This window comes from Saimiri boliviensis, chromosome 1 (assembly GCF_048565385.1).
Source record: "Saimiri boliviensis isolate mSaiBol1 chromosome 1, mSaiBol1.pri, whole genome shotgun sequence".
Lineage (NCBI taxonomy): Eukaryota > Metazoa > Chordata > Mammalia > Primates > Cebidae > Saimiri > Saimiri boliviensis.
In genome coordinates, this window is record NC_133449.1 from 275,456,514 (window position 1) to 275,481,308 (window position 24,795).

The following is a 24,795-nucleotide window of genomic DNA, read 5'->3' on the forward strand; positions in this document are numbered from 1 at the left end:
ATGAGAAAAGTAAATTTTTTGTTGTTGCTATGTCATTCAGCCTTTGTTATAGCAATCCAAGTAGACTATAATATATACCATAATAAAAATGTATATGAGAGCCAGATGTGGTGGTATGTACCTGTAGTGCCTACCCATGAGTAACTACTCATGAGGCTAAGGTGGGAGGATCGCTTGAGGCCAGGAGTTTGAGGTATATGACAATATGATTGTACCTGTGAATAGCCATTGCATTTCACCCTGGGCAACATAACAAGACCCTATCTCAAAAAAAAAAATTTGTATTTGTTTATGAGTAAATATTAAAACCAATGGAATAGACTAGAAATATAGAATATTTCAAATCAATGAAGTTAATACTATTTTAAAAAGATAACAGGGACATAAGGAGCCATTTACAAAATGAAACTGAAAGTTTGCCAGCCACGTATACCATATAGACTTATGTAAAAAAACTAAACATAAAAAAACCTATATGACTTTAAATAAAAGCAAATATATATAAATAAACACTAGTAAAAATAATTTTGTAAATTTTGTGAAGCAATTTTATTGTATTTATATATTTATTTATTTTTCAACATAAATTATCTTGTATATAGAAGACATTTAGATATAGAAATATCAGTTTAAATTTAATTTCTGCCAATTTTCTAATGTTGTTTCCTGTTAATTTCTAGATTTTTGATTTATAGAGTAGCCTAAACCCGTTCTAAGTTGTCAGGGAAAGAAGTTACGCAGCTGGTCTGGAATCCACTTATCTCCAAATTATAAGGAAAATGTATGGGGAAAGTTGTCACAGGGGAAAATGGTGACTTGATCTTACCTCCTGCAAATATACTAACTTGATCTTCTGGTAAACAAATTACTGATATTTGCTAGGAGGAGGGTATTATCTATGGATTTGTCATAGCAAAATGACCCTGGTTTAGAATTGTGCATAATAAACAAACCAAGGTCCATGGATTTATTATGCATGAATCCCTGAAAAATGTCACACAATTCCTGAAATCATCTGGGTATCAAAAAAGGAAGCTTCATAACCTGAACTCTCTCTGTTGAGTGTGGTGACCTACAAATGGCACTTAGTGAACTTTGCTATAAAATAGGCCAGAGCGAATGTGTCCTATATGAGAATGAGGTACCACAGAAGCCACACAGAATGTGCTAGACCTCTCCCAGCTTTGCTTATGGTTCTTTCATGATTGTATCCTTCAGCTTACTAGTAAAATATAATACTAGATAAGATGGATGATTTGTGTCAGATTTAACAATTTACTTTTTGTGTTAGCTAATGTTGGCATTGTGAATAAGAACAGTTTTCAGACTCATAAATCATAATGGCTAAAACACTTTTTAGAAAAAAAAAAGCTGGGGTGAAAAAATGTTATGAATATCTGGTGACAGAATTACTGTCCCACTCATCCTTGACATGAGGCAAATGATGAGGTAAATTCATGTGAGAAAATCTTATCAGTGAAATTTGGAAAAAACAGACCCAGTGGAACTGGCTAAGCAGATGGTTAGGCAGTAAAAGGCTTAAGGAAAGGTAGCAAGATTTCAGTTCTTGGCTATTATTAATTGTTCTGAACCAGCTTACAACTCTAATACAAGAATTGGGTAACAGGGGAGAAAAACATTTTGTAAGGCCAATTTTCTTGTCACTGAAAAGCTTTCCAAATTTTTCATGACTGTAGAGAGATATCAATTTACCTGCAAAGTAATCCAGTAAACATAATATATTAATTGTATATATATATATGGAAGTCGAATAAAGTATTCTTCTAAATAGCTGAATCATGTTGTAGAATAATACTGCCAGAAACCTGTTAATCATATTGGCATATATCCTTAGAATTAATGTTCAGAAGGTGCATCATTAACCTTCAAATCTATTGAATGGAATGGATTATTTCAGCTTTTAAGAGAGCCTGAAAAGATTGTTTATGATAAGGGGTTTCCAGGCATATATACCAGCTAATCTGCAGCAGTAGATAAATGCAAGAGTTGGGCACATCTACCTGAGAGAGGAAATTGCCGTATTCTTCTCTACACACTAACAGAATCCTTCCTCCTAAGTGGCTGAAATGTTAACAATATCTATGGTTTCATGTTGTCTTTTAAATGATCATAGAGACAAGTCTAATTTTATGCCATTGGCAGGGATGTTGATAGATGTGGCATACAGTGAATTTCGCAACCTTTGTTGACTTGGCTAAACTTGCTCTTGGGAAGCTAGGGTAATATTCAGCAGGCAGTATTTTAATGAATTGATGCTACAAACTGAACATTTGTGCATCCCAAATTCATATGGTAAAATCTTAACTCCCAACCCCCTACGGTGTTAGGAAGTGAGACCATTCTTGATGATTAAGACGTAAAGATAGAGCCCTTGTGAATGAGATTTGTGGCTTAATAAAAATGACTCTGGAGTGCTCCTTGGTCCCTTCTGCCATATAAACATACAGTGAAAAAGATGGACTTAACAGACACAGAATCTGACATTGCATTGATGCAGGATTTCCCAGGTCCAGAACTGTGAGAAATAAATTTCTATTGTTTATAAGCCATCCAGTCTACGCTATTCTGTTATAGCAGCCCAGAAGGACTAAGATAATCTGCACAGAGAAACTACATAAGGAGAAAAACAGTCTATATCTTAAAAAGAAAAGGGAACAGGCAGACAAGCATGAAAAGCAGGCTAAAAATGGCAGCCAGATCAGCTGGGTAAATTTATTTATTTGGATTTCAAAAATAGAGTTGAAAAACTAAATATATGGAGTTTTATATTAGGGGTTTGACCGCTTATTATCAAAGCTTGATGGGTGAAAAAGCCAATCCAGCCCACTCTTCACTTTGTAAGTACCTTGGAAAATTTACGCTCTATATCTTAGTCTGAAAGAATTCAGATCCAATTATAAGAATCCTGATTTATAACAGATAATTCTAAAATAAGGCTCTGAATTTATTGCTTTAATTAAAGTCATAGAATCTGAACAAAAATGAATGAAAGGCCAGGATCTTGCCATACCACTGGGAGTGAAATTAGGATAGAATATTAGGAGGCATTCAGTAATTCAAGTAAAATGGACTCTGAATAGTAAAAAATGAGGCAGCATCACAATGAAGTTCACTCATAATGTGGATTATGTTAAAAACACACAATAAGGATAACAGAATATAAGGAGAATATACTTCTTTCAAGAGTAGGTTAACTGTGCAAAGGGCCAATGATTGATATATACTTTCAAGCACCTTCCATGTTCATCACTGTCAGTTCAAGTCCTGTGATTCTGTCTAAGCAAAGTCAAGCTAGTCACCTGACTTACTAATGAGACTTTCTGAGTCAAAGACCATTTGAATGCTTGGAAGCAGCACCAGAATACGTTGGAGATGGTACAACCTTGGGGAAAGAGGGTAATAAGGTTTGGCTCTGTGTTCCCACCCAAATCTCATGTGGAATTTGTAATTCCCAGTGTTGAACAAAGGGCCTGGTGGGGGCTGATTAAATCATGGGAACAACTTTCTCCTTGCTGTTCTTCTGATAGATTTTCATGAGATCTGGGTGTTTGAAAGTGTGTAGTCCCTCCCCCTTCTCTGCCTCTCTCTTCTGCCAGCCATGTAAGGACTGCCGGGTTCCCCTTCAACATCTGCCATGATTGTAAGTTTCCTGAGTCCTCCCCAGCCATGCGTCCTGTGCATCCTGCAAAACTGTGAGTCAATTAAACCTTTTCTCCTTATAAATTACCCAGTCTAGGTAGTTCTTTTCAGCAATGTGAAAACAGACTAAGAGAAAGGGCAAGGACGAGTCTTTAGATCAGTCAGCATTAAGAACTATTTTTTTTCCCTAACAGTGGAAGATGGGCCAGGCTCCCATTCTGAGTGCATAATTCGGACATTCACAGAATTTTAAGATAAAGCCAATAGCCTTTATGTGTTATTAGAAAAATAGACCCAGAGGAACTGAAATATCTGTAGGAATTTAAGGAGAAAATTAAAGTGAATATTGTGGATGACCACCGATAAAAAATTGTAAACTCAGAAAAAAAGTGCTTCAGTCACAATCCCAGAGATAGTAAACTGGTTCTAGATGTGTGGATAATTATACATCAAATCTGATGGACTAAGAGATAATTGTAACTCCTGGAGCAAATCATTAAAATCTGAGGTTACTGTGCCAAGAAAATATTCCCCAAATAAACAAGAAAGTCATCACCTGAAAATCGTAGTGTTAAAATTCCCGTAAGTCAAGGTCAGGTCATAGACCTCAAATGGATTACATTAGACCTTTTTCTAGCCCCAAGTAGGTATTAATCTCACAGCTTTTATATATCCTAAGAATACAATTTAAGGTTTTTAATAGAAATCTCTATTAATTTGGCCTACCTGGATGAATTTCTTTCTGATAGACATATGTCTAGGTGAATATTTCACACCTATCACCTTATATAAATTGTCAAGAAAAGATAGCATTACATGCATATGTCATAAGCTTTACCACTCTTAGTAGCCTTATTGATAATTTGGAATGGTCAATTGAAACAGTAATTACTTAAAACAGGTGACTTCTAAAAATTTGGCTTTTTTTAGATAAATTAATATGTTTGAAACTGCATATGAGAAGTAAGATTTCCAAAAGTTGGGGTGGAGGAGAATACAATTTACAACTGCATTACTTTACACTTTCAACATTTTTTTTTACCTCTATAATCCAGTGGTCTCAGGTCTGAGAATAAAGAAGCATTCCCAAGGAGGTTGATAATAATGCTCCAAATATCACATAAATAACATTATTTTTACAGTATTTGTTACAGAGATATTTTAGGTTGGGTCACAAATTCACTTTATCGAGCTTAATGAAGACAGTGAAGCTTAATGAAAATTGTGAATCCCTCTATTACCAAGTGGCAGAGGCAATGATAAGATTTTTTGTTAAAATCCATGCTATACAATAGGGGCCATGAGAAGTTGTTAATGAGCATATTATTCTTATTGCTTTCATTGTAAATTGTGCATCTGAGCCTGAAAGCCTGACCTAGGGAGACGGCAAAAGACATATAGTCAAAAATATCTTGTTAGGAATGAAAATTATTATTTCTTATCAAGTCCTGGAGGTCTTTGGGTTGTTAGTTGGCTTATAGTTTTTAAAAGATTTGAGAAAAAAATGTGTAATTAAAATATATGGAAAGGGAAATAGCCTTGGGAGAAAAGAGTTAAAGTAGCTGACCTGTGATTCTTCTGAATACTAAGGAAGTATTCCTAGGGAAATAAGTGGACTACATAGTCTAACAGCCTTGTAAATATGTTGAATAAACCTCCTACATAGACTGCCAATATAGACTGGAGGGAAGGAGAGTCCTTATCTATAGAAACTCTGTGGCAAGAAAAAGAAATAAGGGGTATTTTAATAGGGAAAGAGGAAGTCAAATTGTTCCTGTTTGCAGATGACGTGATTGTATATTTAGAAAACCCCATCATCTCAGCCCAAAAGCTCCTTAAGCTGATAAACAACTTCAGCAGTTTCAGGATACAAAATCTACATGCAAAAATCAGAAGCATTTATACAGACCATTAACAGACAGAGAGCCAAATCATGAGTGAACTCCCATTCACAATTGCTACAAAGAGAATAAAATACCTAGGAATAGAACTTACAAAAGATGTGAAGAATCTCTTCATGGAGAACTGCAAACCACTACTCAAGGAAATAAGAGAGTACACAACGAATGGAAAAACATTCCAAGCTCATGTTTAGGAAGAATCAATATAGTGAAAATGGCCATACTGTCCAAAGTAATTTAGACTCAATTCTATACCCATCAAGCTACCATTGACTTTATTCACAGAATTAAAAAAAAAGCTACTTTAAATTTCATATGGAATTTTAAAGAAGCCTGTAAACACAAGACAATTCTAAACAAAAAGAACAAAGCTGGAGGTACAATGATACCTGACTTCAAAATACACTACAAGGATACAGTAACAAAGCAGTATGGTACTGGTACCAACACACATATATAGACTAATGAAACAGAACAGAGGCCTCAGAAATAGCACCACACATCTACAAACATCTGATCTTTGACAAACCTGACAAAAACAGTCAATGGGGAAAGAATATCCTATTTAATAAATGGTGTTGGGAAAACTGGCTAGTCATATACAGAAACCTGAAACTGTATCCCTTTCTTACACCTTATACAAAAAATAACTCAAGATGAATTAAAGACTTAAATATAAGACCTAAATCCATAAAAACCCTAGAAGAAAACCTAGGCAATACCATTGAGGACATAGGCATGGACAAAGAATTCATGGCTAAAACACCAAAAGCAATGGCAACAAAAGCCAAAATAGACAAATAGGATCTAATTAAACTTAAGAGCTTCTGCCCAGCAGAAGAAACTATCATCAGAGTAACAGGTAACCTACAGAATGGGAGAAAATTTTTGCAGTCCATCCTTCTGACAAATGGCAAATATCCACAACCTACAAAAAAAATAAAAAATAAAAAATAAAAAATAAAAATAAATAAATAAAAAAAACTTAAATAAATTTACAAGGAAAAAAAAAAGCAAACAAACCCATCAAAAAGTGGGCAAAGGATATGAACAGACACTTCTCAAAAGAAGACATTTATGCAGCCAACGAACATATGGAAAAAAGCTCATCATCACCGGTCATTAGAAAAATGCAAATCAAAACCACAGTGAGATGCCATCTCATGCCTGTTAGAACGGTGATCATTAAAAAGTCAGGAAACAACAGATGCTGGAGAGGATGTGGAGAAATAGGAATGCTCTTATACTGTTGGTGAGAGTGTAAATTAGTTCAACCATTGTAGAACACAGTGCAGCAATGCCTCCAGGATCTAGAACCAGAATTACCATTTGACCCAGCAATCCCATTACTGAATGTATACCTAAAGGGATTATAAATCACTCCACTATAAAGACACATGCCACATCTATGTTTATTACAGCACTGCTCACATTGGTAAAGACTTAGACCCAACCCAAATGTTCATCAATGATAGAATGGATAAAGAAAATGTGGCACATATACACCAGGGAACACTACGCAGACAGAAAAAGAGATGAGTTCATGTCCTTTGCAGGGACATGGATGAAGCTGGTTACCATCTATAGGAAACTAACACAGGAACAGAAAACCAAACACCACATGTTCTCACTCATAAGTGAGAGTTGAACAATGAGAACACTTGGACACAGGGAGGGGAGCACCACACACTGGTGCTTGTTGGAGGGTGGGGGTTATGGGAGGGAGAGCATTAGGAGAAATACCTAATGTAGATGACAGGTTGATGTGTTTAGCAAACCACCATGGCACATGTCTGCCTATGTAGCAAACCTACACATTCTGTACATTTATCCCAGAACTTATAATAATGAATATAATAATGAAGTATAATAGTGAAGAAAAGAAACTCTTAGCAGAATATTCCTGGTTTTGAACTTCTTATGGTAAGCAAACCTAAAACTCAAGGATTTAAAAAATGTGATTTCCTAGGAAATATTTTACAAAATATTTAGGAATCTTATAAAATGGAGACATTTCATAACCTTATTGATTATTGTATGAAGGGATACACAGACTTTAGACACCTTTTTATCTATGGCAGAGAGAGCATCCCAGGCAAGAACAGAACAGGCAAGACCAGCTGTTAAGAGGTAACTAGAACTATTTCATTTTGTTTACCTTCTTTGTATGGCAAGACACTGTATTTTTGTTGTTGTTGCTGTGGAGTCCCATATCAGTGCACACATGTTCTCCATGAAAGCAGAACATGCACCTAAATCTCTCAGCTGTTTTTGAGCTTCGTTTGCCTGCTTCTTTCAAGATACAAGAGCTTAATTATGGGCAAGATCTTGGATTTGTATGAATGTGATTGACAATCTGATTCTTTGTTTTAGCTAACATATATATATATATATGTGTGTGTGTGTGTGTGTGTGTGTGTGTGTGTGTAATGGAGTATATATATATATATATATATATATGGAATAACGTATATTACTTCATTTTTATAAGCTATTTTGTCTTCTAATTGAAAATAATTTTTTTCTTATTTTCAAATTTAAATATTAATACCAGATTTTCAAAATTGTGGGGTCACATCTCATTTATGTTGTATTGCTTTTTTTGAAGATTTTTGATTTGGAAACACAAATTCATTTGCTTTTTAAAATTTGCTTCCAAATAAGGACTGCTCTTTTTTTTTATTAAATTTATTTTGATTCTTGTAGTATTTATTTCTTTCAAAACCCCTTTAATACAGATTTTTGATTGGCTATATCTTGATTCTTTCTTATCTTTCTTATTTCATTTCATTAATATATCTCTCTTCTTTCAGAAAACATATCTTCATAATATTTATAACTTCACTCCTTTGTTTTATTGCATAATTGACATGATTATTCACTATCTCTAATATATGCTTATGTGCCAGTCACATTTTATTACTGTATGCAATACTTTTTGATTTAAAATATTTTTTCTTTCACTATTATTATTTTTGATAATGAAGATTGCAAAACTTCTCTAAACATTATTATTTTTGCAATAATTCAATTATCGATCTGCTTCCTCAAGTTTTTTTATTTTAAAATAATATTTTTTTCACATGCCTAATTTTTTATTCTATTTATTTTTCTTTTGGGGAAAATTTTCTGCTTGATCAGTATTTAGCATTTTGATGAATTTTGTTAGTTATTTGTTTTCAGTACACATCATTCAGGACTAGGCAAGATTCATAGAAACTCTTGAAATGTAGGGTAGTTTTATGTTGCCAATTTATAGAACCAGGTCAGATGAGTAAGGATGGAATTCTTTCTAGGGCTGATTGTTACAGAACCCCTGATTTCATGATGTATAATCTTTTAAGTTTTGTGTCATTGTTAACAGAAACTATTTTATTTTGTTAATCTCCTTAAAGGTAAGATGTAGAATGCTTTCTTGGTGTGGCATCCAATATCAGTGCACTGCCACATGTTCCTAATGACTGCAGGATGGTCCAGTCACTTCCACGTCTCACCCACTTTAGAAAAGGATTACCATAGTGTCTAGTCTCTTCTATTTACTCCTCAGGAATGATTTGAAGAAAATCATACATCAATTTGACTCTTCTTTCAGATAGTTTTTCTTAGCAGATAGTATGTGCAATTTGTGTGTGTGTATATGTATATATATACATATATATATATATACACATACACACACACATGCAAACACACTTTAAGAATATATATCTCTTTAATGATATATATAGTTGACCTCTGATATATGAAACATATACATCATATGATATATATAATTATATGATTCATATATCATATATAAGAATCATATATATCCTATATATGAGATATAGAATCATATATTACTATCATATTTTATATATAATGTATATATTTGATAAAAAATTACATATCAAATATTTGATATTTGATATATGACATCACATCTTGATATGTATCACTTTATAAAAATATGTATAACACTAGCTTTCATATAAAATCAGTTTTCAGTGTTAAACTAAGAAAGGGGCCAGAATTAGATACCAACCTTCAGTTCATTAAAGTTTCTAGAAGTAGGTTTAGTTGCTTAAAATATATTACTATTTCTATATTTAAATTCACATATAAAAATGTTGTCATCATTAACTATAGCATAAATACTTCAGAGGAATCATTCACTGTGTGTTTGACTCCGTATGCACCATCTCATTTAATTTTCACAAGAATCTAATGAGATGGTAGGGAGGATAACTGATGGTTGTTCTCTTAGCAACAGTTTACTTCTTTGTCTTCTTGGTGCAACTCCCTACCTACTTAAGGAAAGAAACACCTTTTTCCAGGGAAGCTGCTTCACTCCTTGGTGAAATCCTTTATCTAGGCTATCTTAATCAGAATTGTAAACTACCTGACAACAACACATTAGACGGGCTAGGCATTTGGCCATAACTAGTCTAATAGTAAATTTAGATCATTTCCTGGAAAAATACAAATTATCCTATGGACGGAATTATATTCTATTTTAAGGGCTAGCATTCAGATAAGACATTCTAGCTACCAAAAAGAATACCAGGCTCAAATTGAAGACAAAACTCAAGGAACAAAGAATTGAAATACATGTAGAGCTATGACTGACTTGTGAAATTTTGAAACAAAATGTGTCTAATTTTATTCCCACCTTTGGATATTAAAAGTTACATTATCATTTCAAAGAATCAGTTTGAGTATTTTTATGTGCAATGAGAATAAATGCATCCTCATTTTTATAAACATACACTGAAGATTTTTAACATTTCACAAATCAGCTGTTAGAGAAAAAAAAGAACTTTTTTTTTGAGGTGGACTCTGACTCTGTCGCCAGGCTGGAGTGCAGTGGTGCGAGCTAAACTCTCTGCAACCTCCATCTCCCAGGTTCAAGCGATTCTCTTGCCTCAGACTCCAGAGTAGCTGGGACTATAGGTGTGCACCAACATGCCCAGCTAATTTTTATGTTTTTAGTAGAGATGGGGTTTCACCATGTTGGCCAAAATGATCTCTTGACCTCATGATCCGCCTGCCTTAGCCCCCGAGGGAGCTTGGATTACAGGTGTGACCCACCTCAGCTGGCAGAAAAAGAATAATTTGGTTCTAGTGTGTACACTAATAGGTGGTGAAACTGAATGGTGAAATCAGTTTAATTTCCATGCCTGCATGTTTTAACATTTTCAAATATTACATGAGGTAGAAAATGCAGTGTTTGACAATGATGCAAAATAATGGAGTACATGATATTTATATCTTGTTTAAGTTATATTTTCATGGACTTATATTTGTGCAGGGTAAGCTTATTATAGTGTCCCTGTCATTGATTAAGCCTTCATCAGTTTCTTGCAGAGTTCCAACAGTTTTCTTTCACATCTACTCAGCTACCTGACTTTCTGACCTTGGTTTCCTTGCACTTATACTGCTTAACCACTTGTGCCCCATTTTCTGCTATTGTGTAACAACACATTTGGTAATGATTATTAGAGTTTATGAATAACTTTCACGATTTTCTTCATTTCTCTGCTAGTCCAGTTGGTGCTTTCTGGCACAAGTGTGGAAGAAGTCTCTTTTGCCTATGAGAGTGCTGCTTGAAATCTTGTGTCAGGTAAATGCAACATCCCTTAAAATTATAAGATGCCGACTCAGTTCTTCATGTGTACAATTTGTGACAGAGGACATGCTTTCTACTCAATTCCATTTTAATCTCATGTACTAGCAATTTTCCTTCTTCTACTTCCAACAAAAGTTTTCATACTGTCTCTTCAGGAACCCATCATAAAATGTGTCAGACATGTAGACACAATAGTGATTCATATGGAGATGCTTGCTTCAGTTGCACAATAAAATAACAAAATATTCTTGTGATGTATATTCAAGAAAATTAGAACCTTAAGTTGACTTAAGAATTTAACTCTATAAAACTACCATTGTACAAAAGACAACAAATCAATAAATGTGGACGGCTTTTGTTGCAGATATCTGTTTTGAAAATGCCTCAGCAAAAATAAAACATATTGAATTTTGCACTTAAATAAAGAAATCTATCCAACTGGCAAAATGATGCTTCCAAATTATGTAGATAAGACATTTTTAAATGAAATTCTGACCTTAGAAATATCCCAGGATTTTATGAATCGGTTAAACAGTAAAGAATTGTAATATGCAGTAACAGGCTACGGATGAACAGTCCAACTGTGGACTCTTTCAGAAATTACAATTTATAGGTGAAAGGAAAGTGAACTGTGAGAGTGCCCCAGAACAGCCATGTGTTTTCAAAGGCAGCAGACCATAAGGTGTACGCTGCAGAAAATAAAGGAGGCATATGGAAAGAGAGAGTGTTCTCACCTGCCCACCTGTGAATGAAGATGGTGTTGAATAAATATGTGCTGTCATTGGCACACATAAAATTGAAACAGGGATTTTGAGCATGTTTATAGTGTTATGTAAGATAAACCGTGTTTTTTGCTGTTGACCATTTATATACTTCCACAGTTATAACAATTTGTTATCATTGGACAGTAATAGGAATTATTCTCAAACCAATAGAGGAATTATAACACCCTTTAAAAATTATTGATTTAAAGGATACTGATGTGGATTAGATAACTAATAATTAGGAGGCTTAGGTTTTCAAGTATTGCTATTTTATTTAAATGGTACTTAAATTTCTACACTGCTTACTTCATCTCTAATTTTGGAGAATAAAATACTGTAAGTCATATGAAATTTTTAAAAAATAAAGGAATGCTACACCAATAGATATTAATATTTATGTTACCAGGCACATACCAGGATACTAAAAAATGCACTATAATTCATACTGGAGCCCTCTATTATAATGATCTATTGGGGACTGTCAGTTCTGCTGTAAATAATTACTATTAGTCCTAATTTCAGATTTAGACAAGAGTGACCCTAACTTCACATTATGATGGTAACAGGATCTTCACGAAGGCTGGAGACTAAGGACACGGAGTGTTCTCTGGAAATATTTTTATAGATATTGGTTAAACCAGTTGTTCTATTCAACAGTAATATAGGAAATATTTGATTTGTCAAAACATATTCCTTCATACATTTAAGCCTATTTTTATACAATTATTTTTTAAATATTTATTATTATATTTCAAAAATACAGCATTCTAGCATTCATGAGTTCGTTAAATTCAATAATATCTAGCATTCGTTAGTTCGATAAATTCAATAATACTTGCAACAAGAGCAACACAGCTAGTAGTACAGATTGGAATTGCTCACACACCAGAAATAGTGCTTTATACTGGAAGGCAATGATGACAATGATGTGCAATAGCTATAAAGCTTCTCTCCTCACACAATTTATATTCTCTATGCACACGAAAAAATTTCCATGATGTCCTAATGATATATGATTCTTAGTGGTACCTAGACCCTCATCACAAACACCAATATTACTTCTAATGGCAAGAGATGAGCTATCCTAAGTATCGAATTAACGCATCTCTGAGACACACATGGACTCAAAAGCCAATCCTGACATATTTCAAAGTTTCAAGGTTGTGAAATGGGAATGTGGTAGAGATTAGTCTTCAGCTGATTTTAGTAAAAGTAAGTCTTGGCAGGAGCAATACCCTGATTTCTGGAGTTCTTGTTGGCTACTTTGATTCCATCAATTTTCAGAATGAATGGAATGAAAGATAGTCTAAGCTTATTTGGAATATCTAGAAAACCTAATGATTTATTTTATTGTTTTTGTTTCATTGTCCTGGTTTGTGAATATCGGAGTGCATTATGTTATTTGCCAATCACTGTAGAACATTAGCAGATTAAGTAGGTTTTGACAGCCAAGTTCCTTCTCGAATAGGACAAGCGTTGTTTTCTACTGAATCTATATATTTTCCCAAATTAACAAATAGTGTCAAGAAAATGAGTAAGACAGTGGTTTCCCTATAGTCTCTGTGTGAGAATAGTAGTATGGGAAAGAGAGTATTTTAGGCATGGAGCCTTTTTATAGCTCACAGGTAGCCTTTGAGAATCTATAGAATAGTGGGCATCTCTGCACTTTATTAAGCAGAACTTAATTCTCTTAGAATTTGAACCAAATCAATCTTTTATGTGCAATTTTCTAGGATGGACATATCGATAAATTGGGTCTCTTTGGACTCCCACATTGTGACTCAGACCCTTTCCTGTATTCCAGCAGACCTCAGTGTTAAGGACAAAACCAAGATTGATTAGGTATTCACAGTGAAATGACTTGCAAGAAGCTGCCAAGTTACTAAAAGCAAGTAGCATTCTCTGGAAGATGGGCGAGGTAGCATGTCAAAGGTGACTTATTTGAGAAAGTAGAAAATATGTATATAAAGTATTTAACTTGGGTTAATAATTAATTATACTTAAATTTCACTTTAGAAAATTTTAACAGCACTGTGTGGTCTTAAAGATTTAAATACTGCAATTATAAATCGGATGAGTTTTCTTTTTACTATCACATTATGTCGGTTTTTCATGAGTTTTGACGACTGGGGACACATAATACAATTCCTTTTTGCAGAATTGCTGCACCTTGTGTGTTTTATTCTGCCTTCACTCTGCAGTTCAAACTTGGCCCGTGTAGCTGAAACAGGTGCAGAGTGATGAGCTCTTTTAGCAGTTCTCCACACATTCTGGGACTGGTTGAGAGCCATTGGATGGGTATGGTTCTTTCTTGCCAAGAGGAAAATCTCCCCAAATAGGAACAGATGTTAATATGGGCAAAATGTTCTGTAACAATAATTTTTTTATCTTTCATTTATAGAAATTCTTTTATTCCCCCAAATACTCCAGCATTTCACTTTATACAAGAATCATTTCACTGCAAAATTTACATCATCAAGAGAGAACCAATAAACTATCATGTAACAGAGAAGGATAATAATTTAGAAAATAGATAACACATTTGGAATTGGTTTCTGTCGTCACTCACAAGCCGATGCAGGTTGGTTGTTTCACTAAAGTTATCCTGTAATAAGAAACTCCGTACAAGTTAGTTGAATAGATATATACATATTTGATGAATTATGCAATAGCCTTTAGAGATAAATTGATCTTCAAGGAAGTTCATACTGTCAGGTGAACTTCTACAACTTTTTCTTCAAATCTTTAATAATTTCCACTACTACAGCATTAATTTAAATGCACTCTTGAAGGCAAATAACACATTTTAAAGCTGATTTTATAGCCAAATATGCATAGAATGAGTAATTTTTAGGACATGATGTTAATATTGAGTTGTCACCAGTTTTAGAATACTTCTTAGTTGTTTTAGATGATCATTTTCCTTCAATAAATTAATAACAGTTGGCAATATAAAAATGGTGATTTGGAGTTTTTTTTTTTTTTTTTTTTTTTTTTTTTTTTTTTTTTTTTTTTTTTTCGTGGAACACTGGTTTAGCACAGACTATTTTGAAGATAATTATTACTTTATGTAGGTGTTCCAGAAACTGCCTAGAACATGATTTTCGATGCAGCATATTGAAATTTACATTTAGAAACTGATGTGTATCTGCTCATATATGCATACTTCACTCCTTTTATTCAGATAAAAGAAAATAGGGTAAATGTATCATAAATATTGTAAATCACTAAAATGTATTTAATTTAAAATTTGCCATAAAATACAGTAAATTTACCATATTTTCTTTCATCTGAAAAACATTCAAATTATTGAAGCAAGAGAGAAAATTTTAGAATTACAAACATAAAAAAATGCTGGTTTTAAATGTAAACTCATTAATTTTCCTGAAAATAGTAACTACACACTTTTCTAAAAATTGTTAAGTATTGCTTCTGAGTTTAAATATAGATTCACAACAACTAGTTGACTTCAATCAAAAAAGTTGAAAAACGTATCATCTTACAATATTTTTTCATCTACTATCCAGTATCTTTTTGATTAATTGAAGGCTTAGATCATTACCTTAGTGTCTTTGTCATATAAACTTAAAACATATTTCTTTAGACAAAGAAGTATAGAAATGACAGTATGTAAAATGTTAGATGTTTGCCAAATTACAGTAGGTACATAAAATCAGAATGTGGGTAAATAATCTAAATGAGCTAACTCAAGCTGTTTAAGCCAGAGAGAGTATTAAATCCTGCTTTGCTGCAATCATGTTAGGGCCAAAAGATAGTCTGCACTGGGACTTCTTTTAAAGAACAGATCATAGCTATGCTCCATGAGGTCCACTTACCTTCAAAACGCTAACAAAAAGAAAACCCTTCTGTGAGCCAGCAAAGTTCAGAGAGACATAAGAAGACAGAGATTCAGGCCAGTGTAAGTTAGTCACTGTGGGCTTGTTTGCACAATTATGTGCAGGCAATGCTGACACACAACATTCCCGTAACCAGCAGCTGCGATTAGTAGTTTTCTGACTTATTTGAAATAAACAGATCTCCTTTTATTCTTCATTCAATGCACAGAATTGCATATTGACTAAAGGGCGAAGGATGACTTTGTTGCTGAAATTTAGGAATTGAGCACACTGTATTTAAAGCAGGAACTCTGACTAAATAAGGACAGATCAGTATCCTATGTAATCATTATTAAAAGTACAAATACAAAGAATTGACTAATATGAATCAATATGACACTTGAAATCATATTTGAAACAACAACAAAAAGAAATGATCTAAACTAAATGAGGATAATATTTATATGTACCCTTACCTAAGAGTTTTGGCAATTCCTTACTGATTAAAGATTGCCTATTATTAGTCTAACCACATATTATAAGACATTTTAATTTGATATTTATTAATTTGAGTCTTATTAGTCATTAATAAATCATATATTATTTATCTCCTAATCATAATTGCCATTTTAAACAAATTCTTGAATTAGGTTTATAAATCCTGAGTTATTGAGCCTTCTCAGATACTATCTGGCAATTATTTTAACTGGTTGATTAAGATGAATGAGTCAAGAGAAACAAATTGAATATTAAAGAAGTATCTTGCTAATAACTACTATTCCCTGAACACACAATATATTATAATGAGAGTAATATTTTCCTTCTACTTTATGTGTTTCTAGCTTCATTTTGAGGGCTCACCATTAAATACAGGAATTAGACACTGCAACCTCCTGCAATAATAAAAGAAGAAGAATTTTCTAGATCCTAATAATCTTGAGATGAGGTATTTTCAAATGAAAAATTTTAAGTTTATTTGGAGAATATTGAAGAAAATAGTGAACTTTAATTAGTGTTAAAAAAAATCAACTAGGATTCTGGTTGGGCACAGTGGCTCACACCTGTAATCCTGGCACTTTGGGAGGCCGAGGTGGGCAGATCACTTGAGGTGAGCAGTTTGAAAGCAGCCTAGCCAACATGGTGGAAACTTGTCTCTACTAAAATTAGAAAACAAACAAACAAACAAACAAACAAACAGCAGGGCATGGTGGTGCATGCCTGTAATCCCAGCTACTAGGGAGACTGAGGCAGTAGAATGGAGAATTACTTGAGCCTGGGAGGTGCAGATTGCAGTGAGCCAATATTGTGCCATTGCACTCCATCCTGGGTGACCGAGTGAGACTCCATCTAAATGTTAATAATAATAAAAATAAATGAATAAAGAAAGATAACTAGGAATAGTTGAAGCTTAGTTTTCCTTTGCAGCCCCATCACCATTATGTCTGGGTCAGTTGATTTCTGACTGGTACAAAGAAGATGTAGGGTGGGAAAAACAAAGAAGATAATGAAGATGTTTTCACTAGGCTAAGCAAAAGAGGACCCTATAGCAGGGGGAAGGGACTTTGGATGTAAAACAAATAAAAGAAACTTAGCCAAAAAAAAAAAAAAAAATCAGTAGGTATGGGAACATTTAAGCTGGGACTCTGTGTCCCCATACTATCCAGCAGAGGGTTTGTAAAATAGAAAAGCCAAAAGGGATTAATACGTACAAAATAGTACCCTACTCTTTCACAGCCTACACTTGATATGCAAGAGACAATTATGCCACATGATGGGCTCATGTTCTAAGACTATTAGTGTGTGGTCAATGGCATGAGGTCACCCAGGAAAGTAACACAAACTACAGATGTATTACCTTTGACGGATAAAGGCAAGAACTTGGATTTCTGCAGTGAGTGCTAAGATGACATCCAAAAGGATTTTGTAATAGTAGCCAGACACTGAGACACATCAGTGTAAAATCACAGGTACACAGCTGTGGCCATCCAATGTGCAGCAAAATCCAAAAAAGACATAGAGAAAATCCATCAGACCAACCTCTTTCCCCCTGCCAACACAAGGGCACTGTTATAGGAAACAAAGATTACAAAGGTTAAAAAACCACTGATAGCAAGTTGAATTATGAATTGATATGGTTCAGCTCTGTGTCCCCACTCAAGTTTCAACTTGAATTGTAATTCCCATAATCCACATGTGTCATGGGAGGGACCTGATGGGAAGTAATTGAATCATGGGGGTGGTTTCCTTAATGCTGTTCTCGTGATAGTGAGTGAGTTCTCATGAGATTCGATGGTTTTATAAATATTTGGCATTTCCACTGCTGACATTCATTGTCTCTCCTGCCGCCCTGTGAAGATGTGCCTTCTGCCATGATGGTAAGTTTCCTGAGGCCTCCTCAGCCAAGCAGAACCATGAGTCAATTAAACCTCTTTTTGAAACAAATTATCCAGTCTCGGTTATTTCTTCATAGCGGTGTGAAAACAGACTAATATATGAGTTGAATGTATTTTACTAATAGGAACTGAGATAACTTGATAGAAAGTTTTGATCTCTTTACAGTAAAATTTTCAACTTCTGAGATGCTGGCTGATGAACTAGATAATCATTACATAGATCAATTGGAGATTTGATGAGATTAGCTGGAAAAGTCAGTCAAAGTGAACCACTTCATAAAGTGCATTCTCAATTCCAGGTAGCGGCACAATTAAGTTGAAACCATATTCAATATTTTGTCATGAAAAATTATATAAAGAAAAGAAAGAGTTAACCTGTTTCTACTGAGAATCTCTGGCACTGATTTCGTTTTAAACATGGAAACAAAATTTAACAGTTGTACCCAAGTAATAACTTAAAAAGCATTCATTTATTTTCTAAAAAGTGACCAATTACAGATAATGAGTAGCTTACATTTATCTTAATCCCTCAATATTGTAGGTTTTAGAGGGCAATATTTAACTACTACATCCTGCTAAATATGTTCCAGATCTTAACCCCTTACTATGTAATTATTTTGCATTCCCCCTAGAAAAGCAATTTAATTCAGCCTCTGTTTAGTCTTTCAATAGGCCAGTAATTTTCTCTTCCCTCTTGTAATCAGGGAACTTTTCAGATATTTTTAGAAGATAAAGTGTTTCAGAAATTGTAAACATGGACATTAAATTGCTAAAGAAACACATGAGAACTTTTAACATTGTCACAATTTTCTGTAGAATATCCTAAAGAACAGAATTTTGTGATTACCAGTGACATAACTTGTAAATTCATTTACTAGTAAACACTGTGGTTGAAAATATCCCTTCTGGTTTCTTGCAAGAAGCATTTTGGAAAGAAAAGTCTTCAAAGTTTGAAAGCAGTGTATCAGGGAAATGAATTTACTCTTTATTTTTTCCTCACCAAATAATTATTCATACAGTTCCATCTTAATTGAAGGTATACTCTGTTTCTCCTGTTCCTATCTGAATGAGTTGAATTTTTCTTATTACAATCGGTTCCTCTGGAAAGAATTGAGATAGAAAAGATAGATTTCCAATATTGCTGTGCAATGCTGTCTTCCGCTGCTGTACAATAGAGAATGCTTATTTATAGCATGGATCTTTTGTATAACCACAGCTCCTCTGACACTCAGAAACTAACTTGGAGCAGGAGTGCTTATGCAGCCTTGGATTCCCTGAATTCTTCTCAGAATGCTTCATGGACCAGTGTACCAGAAAACCCAGAATTTTGGGGGGAATTTTATTTTGTGAGAACCTCCTGAAATTTGAGATGTTTGGGTCACTGGGAAAATTTCTTGCCTTCTCTATTGACTTTCACTAGCAATTGAGCCTGTTTAGTCTCCATCCTAGGTATAACTTTTTCTTTCTGGTTGCAATCTTCTTTTTCAAGAGTGACTATGGACTCCACCAAGACTAGACTTGTGGTATTTTATCCACCATTCTTCCCTACCACAGTTTATGTACTGCTAACTTTGTGTGGGACTCCAACTCTTTGGTATAATTTATTTGGGGTATCTCAGGTTATTCTTGTCTCCTAGTTACTCTAAAAATTAAGATTGTTAGGCTTTTTGTCTTGGAAAAGTGGCAAATTTCAGGACTGAATTGTCTCCGTTTTTTAAAATTAAATTAAATTTAATTTATTTGGGACAGAGTCTCTTTCTGTTGCCCAGGTTTATGTGCGTGGCATGATTTCAGCTCACTGCAACCTCCACCTCCCAGGTTTAAGTGATTCTCCTGCCTCCACCTCCTGAGTAGCTGGGATTACAGGTAAGTGCCACCACACCTGGCTAATTTTTGTGGAGGCGGCATTTCACCATATTGGTCAGGCTGATCTGTAACTCCTGACTTCAAGCAATCCATCCGCCTCGGCCTCCCAAAGTGATGTGATTACAGGCGTGAACCACCATGCCTGGCCTGTCTCCATGTTTTAAACACACCGAAAGTCTTTATAGGCATGACTTTACATAAAACTCTATGGGAAAAAGTGATTTTCCAAGTATTTGTGGACATCAGAGTTTTCAGATTTGAACTTTCATTCAAAATTTTATGATTTACCTACAGGACCACATGGGATCTTCAAATAGTAGAATCTTGGAAGTACAAAATAGTGCTCAGAAATTAATTATTCAAAACGCCTAGCAAAACATTTAAAAGTTGTTAATCAAATATAATTTACACACATTCTAGAAAATTTCACAATCTATTTCTGGCATTCCTATATGTTTTGCCTAAAATGCTATACTTTTTCATAGCTACAAATCATCCAATATTTATTAGAATATAATCTGTTTACCTTATATGTCAATTGTACCAACTTGTAAGCTCTTGAAGAGTAAGCAGAATAATGGTTGTTGCTCGAGTATATAGGATATTGCCTGCAACAAAGAATATACATTAAACAGTTTTCCTTCATCCATCTTCCTTCATCCATCTTCTATATCCAAACTTGCATTCTCTCCATAATTTCTTCACAGTTTTATTCTTCACATTTTATCTACATTTACCAATGATGATATACAGTGGTTGATACACAATATATAAATTTTAATTAAGTTTTATGTATCCAGCTTCTAGGAAGTAACCTCAGGCGGGCTGTAATGTCTTTTTATTTTTGCTCAACATGTCTTAAATAGTGTCAGTCCCATAGAATGTGCTCAATGAGCATGTCCTTTATAAATGAATGAATGAATAACAATTTAGATAAATAAATAAATACATGAGGAAGAAAATGGAAACGTTTACATGTGGGGTGGAAAAAAAAATCCCAAAAGGAAAAACAAAAGCAAATATATTTATTCTTAAATTTTACAGCACAGAGCAGAAAATAGTGTCATATTCATCATTTGGCCCACACAGTTTTTTTTTTTTTTTGTACATTAGGGTAGGTTGTATGTTGTTGCTAACTGTTTTCATGTTAAAAACAAGTACTAGATGTTTACTTACTTTTAACAAATGTAGTTATTTAACCATATTCAAATCATCACAAACTGCTGGATTTGAGTAAAACTAACCATTAATTTACTACACATCCTACAATTCCCTACTGCCTTCTATATTCTGCTTTTTAATGCCACAGCACTATATACATTATAATTTGACTTGCATATCCTAAAGATAAAATGTTGCAATTATCAAATTTCTAAGAAAATCAGTTATTACTTTTTGAGACATTGTTGTATTTGTTTTGTATTGCTTTTAAACTATCACATATTCAGTTACTGCAAAGTATTCTGTATTCATTATCCCATAGTTTCCATGGATCAGGAATCCACAAATTAGTTGGCTGGACCCTCTCTTCAGGTTTACAGCAGGCTAAAATAAATGCATTAGTTGGGGCTACTGTCTCATCTGAGGCTCGAATCCTCTTCCAAGCTCTTTTAGGTTGTTGCCAAAATTATTTCCTCATAACTGAGGTCCTATGCATGTGTTCCATGTGTAGTTTATAGCATGGCCATTAGTTCCTTCCAATTTACCAAGAGAATCTCTGAGATACTTCACATTCTTATAAGATATTGTCTGATTAGGTCAGGCACACCCAGGAGGTTCTCCTAATTGAGTAACAAAAAGTAAACTGATTAGTAACCTAATCGCGGGATGATTAGCCGTCACATTCACAAGTTCTTTTTACCCTTAAAGGAAGAAGATTATATGAAGGTGGGGTCATGGGAGTGGGATCATCTTAGAATTTTGCCTGTCTCAACTATTAACTCCAAGTAATAAGACAAGGCCTGAGACTTATTGTTATAACAAATATCCAGAGCTATAAAATTTATAAACACAAGAAGTGTTATCTAAGCATAGTATTTCTTTAAATAAACTTTTTAAATAAAAGCATTTTCAAGAGGTAACCATTTGAAGTTGCAATAGTGTTAGGGAATCTTTAGGGTGTCATTTTTCTGACCAGAAACCTCTGTGGCTGGTGTCACCTTTTCCTGAGTTTTGCTCAGGACACTGGGCTTGTTTTGCCCACTCAACTTGGCAGGTTATGTGTGGCTCATGCTACTAGCTTGGGTCCCATGACTTCCAAGGGTGAGTCAGGTGTGGAATGGTGAGGGGTGTGTGAGCAAGTGTAGGGTTTGACTGCTGTGCACAGTCAGACATGCCAGCTACTGCTGCAGGGCAGGCAGCTCCAGGTACTGGCACAGGCACCAGCTTTTGCGAGGTTGCAGCTCCACCAGAAACACTGCAAGCAGCTTCTGTGGCTGGCGCTAGGGAACATGGTGGTGTCCACAAGTTTAGAGATGCTGGGGACCACAGGGCCCCAAAGAGGGACTCACACCTCTGACTCAGGAAGCTCCCAAGACTGAGCTCCCCAAAGGGCCACAGCTCTTTTTTTTTTCTTCTCATCGCCCACGACATGGCAAGCCAGGGGCATGCGTCAGCCCTGTTTCTGTTACAGTTATTTTAGCATCACCATTAGGTGGGTCTCAAGTTCTTGTCCTGCAACCAGGAAGACTGAAGTATGCAGACAAGTGGAGGATGAGCAAGATAAAGGTGAACTTTATTGAGTGATAGAACAGCTCAGAGAAAACCTGTAGCAGGTAGCTCCTTTCAATAGCCAAGGTGTCCTGATGAGTCTTCAGCTCCAGCAGAGTGGCTAAATATCTGGTAGTTAGTTAAAAAGCAATACAAAGCTAATACAACAATGTCTCAAAAAATTTCAAGTCATCCTGGCAAGTGTTCAGCTATTAGCAAAAATGGGTAGCTCCTCTCTGCAGCTGACCATCCAGCCCTCGGCAGAAGGGAGGCCCTAAATTGTGTGTCTCATTTCGGCAGCTGGTTGTCCCAATGTCTGCTTAGCTGTGGCTGAGTCTGAGGTTTTTATGAGCCACAGAAGGAAGGAAGTGGGTGCCTATTGGTCAATGAGTGACCATGGGTGGGCCCAGAAAAGGCGTCAGAAGTATCCACCTTTGTTCACAAAACGTGCAGCCTGACCATCAGCCTCCAGGCCCTCTCTGACCTGAAGGTGAGAACTCACTGAGACCCAGTCCCTTCCACCCAAAATCCTTTCTGCCTCCTGCTGCCATTCATGGTGCCTAGGCTGTAGGTGGCAAGGGGCAGCTGTAGGCCAGTGCCGAGCTGTTCTCAGCACTCCCCCAGGCTTCCCTCCTATGTTCATTGGTACCCAAAGTCTGTAGAGGGCTGAGGTAGCAGGGAGCTAGCGTGTCAGCACTGCCCCAAGCATGTACACACCTAGCTGGGCTATGACAGCACCTGAGCTTGGCCACTATTTCACTCCAAGACTGACAGTAGGGAGAAGCCAGGGAGCAAGAGTGTGTACTTCCAAGCCTGCAAGGATAAGGGGAACTTTCTGGGCCCCCAAGAGTGCAGGGATGCCTGAATCTGCAGTTTGGGCAACTGCAGCTGTGCCCAGGAAGGCAGGGGTTTTGCCTGCTCCATGGAGCAGGTGACCCTGCTGTAGCCTTGGTTTGGGTGTCTGCAGGTGTGCCCTGCAGGGTGGGCTCCTGCTTGCTCCTGTGCCCCAAGAGCACAGGTTCACAGCTGTGGCTTGGGCAGCTTCTGCAGCTCCCAGGGAACTCTTGCACCCAACTCAGAAGGCACAGGTCTTCTGCTTGTCCCCAGCTCTGGCCAGCTTCTGGAAGCTTGGAGCCCTGGCCGTGCCTTTCTGCTGCAGCCAGTCTGATTGCAGTGGCTATCCCAGATGGCCTGCCACTGCCATCAATACAAATTTCCTCTGCTATGTTGAATGTGGGTAAGATCCCAAAGCTACATTATTGGACTTCATGTGGGTACATAGTTAGTGTAGGATGGTTATGACCAAAGGATGTTTTGTATGAAACATTTGAAAATCATATAATGCAGTTGTACAAAATTGGTGATTTTGTATTTATCACATGCCCCATCAGAAATTATTTGTTGTTTTTGAGATGTCACCTCATTCTTTGGATTAACTAGGTGATTTTTACTGAAATTTTGCATTGTGAATGGTTACACATACCATATATTATTTTATTTAATTTAATGTAAATTTGTTTGTGTTTTTCACCAAGTGCAAATGCAGTTATTACTTGCTTATTTAGCTGACACAAATGTCTCCCTGAAATACTTTAAGACTATTTTCTTTTCTCTTCTTTTCTTTTCTTTTTTTTTTTTTTTTTTTTGAGATGAAATTTCACTCTTATTCACTCTTGTTGCCCAGGCTGGAGTACAACGGCATGATCTCAGCTTACCCCAACCTCCTCTTCCCAAGTACAAGCTATTCTCCTGCCTCAGACTCCCAAGTAGCTGGGATTACAGGCATGCATCACCATGGCTAGCTCATTTTGTATTTTTAGTAGAGATGGGGTTTCTCCATGTTGGTCAGGCTGGTCTTGTCCTGACCTCAGGTGATCCACCCACCTCGGCCTCACAAAGTGCTGGGATTACAGGCATGAGCCACTGCTCTAGCATTTTTTTTTTTTTTTAAGATTCTGTCCCGCCTCTTTACAAGTCAAACAACTATCCTGCAAGTTCAAAGAATCACAAGTTTAGGACTCATTTGACTCAATTTTGAAAAAAGTCTTTATTGTTGAA